This window comes from Triticum dicoccoides, chromosome 1A (genome assembly GCF_002162155.2).
Source record: "Triticum dicoccoides isolate Atlit2015 ecotype Zavitan chromosome 1A, WEW_v2.0, whole genome shotgun sequence".
Taxonomy (NCBI): domain Eukaryota; kingdom Viridiplantae; phylum Streptophyta; class Magnoliopsida; order Poales; family Poaceae; genus Triticum; species Triticum dicoccoides.
Genome location: NC_041380.1, coordinates 461234282 through 461235997, shown reverse-complemented (window position 1 = coordinate 461235997; position 1716 = coordinate 461234282).

Below are 1716 nucleotides of genomic sequence, written 5' to 3'. Positions count from 1 at the left end.
GACAATCACAATATTGGTCATACAAGTAATTCATGAATAAATAGTATAAGGAAGAGAACTTGCACATGCAAATACACTATCTTGGAAATCTTTTGTGATTGTGAGTCCCCATCAAAATATTATATGCCAAAATTGTTGACGTTGCACAAGGAAGACAACATAATGGTTTATGTTTGTTCATATACACAGAAGTTATATTGTCATATATCCTTCAACATGTGGTGCTTGCCCCCCATCTTTTCTAGCCAAAAATTCCGCACCAAGTAGAGATACTACTTGTGCATCCAAAAACCCTTAAACCCAAATCTTATCTTCAAGAGTCCACCATACCTACCTAAGGATTGAGCAAGATCCTTCAAGTAAGTTGTCATCGGTGCAATAAGGCAATAAAAATTGCTTCTAAAAGTGTGATATCATTTAGTGTAAGAGAAAACTGAGCGTTGTACGAACTTGTGATGGTGAAGAATAAAAGCGACAGACTGCATAATAAAGTTTGCCATCACAAGGGGCAATACAACGTGACGTTCTTTTGCACTAAGGGGTTGAGCATACAAACAAAAAAGCGCAAGGGAACCTCTGCTTTCCTCTGCGAAGGGCCTATCTTTTACTTTTTTGTATTTACTTTTATGCAAAGAGTCAAAGTTCTTCTCTCTATTCCTTCTATTTTTCTCTTTTGGCAAGCATCATGTGGTGAGGAAAGATCTAGGCACATATATCCAGTTGGATATGGTAGCATGAGTTATTATTGTTGACATCACCCTTGAGGTGAATACGTTGGGAGGCGAAATTATAAGCCCCTATCTTTCTATGTGTCCGGTAGAAACATTTTGCTCATGTGTATGCGGTGAGTGTAAGCAATCATAGAAGACTATATGATGATTTTTTATGTGGAGCTCTTACTTAAACTCTGTTGAATAAGTTGAATTACAATTGCTTGGTTACTGAGAACATAGGTTTTTGAGTTTCAAGAGAATTCATTGTTTGAACCTTAACATGTGAATTGGTTGCTACTATAACATGAGAAGTTTCATAAGAAAGAATTGTTGTTATGATGCTAGAAAAAGTGATTGAAATTATCATTGATCAAATTTGTGCACTTTTCTAGCATTCACACTTCATAAATTATTTCTTTTATCATTTACCTACTCGAGGACGAGTAGGATTTAAGCTTGGGGATGCTGATACGTCTCCAACATATCTATAATTTATGAAGTATTCATGTCGTTATATCATCATTCTTGGATGTTTTACAATCATTTTATAATAACATTATATCATTTTTTGGGACTAACCTATTGACCCAATGCCTAGTGCTAATTGCTGTTTTTTGCTTGTTTTTTACATCGCAGGAAATCAATATCAAACGGAGTCCAAACACCGCGAAACTTTTTGGAGATTTTTTATGGACCAGAACACCTAGGATGGGTGAGAGAAGCACCTGGGGGGGTGCCCCGAGGGGGGCACAACCCACCAAGGCGTGCCTGGGGGCCCAGGCATGCCCATGTGGGTTGTGCCCACCTTGGTGGCCTCCCGCACCCCCTGTTTAACCTATAAATTCACAAAATTTCTAGAAACCATCGTGGTTAACCTAGATCATAAGTTCCGCCGCTGCAAGGCTCTATAGCCACCAAAAACCAATCTAGACCCTGTTTCGGCACCCTGCCGGAGGGGGGAATCATCTCCGGTGGCCATCTTCATCATCCCACCGGCCACCAC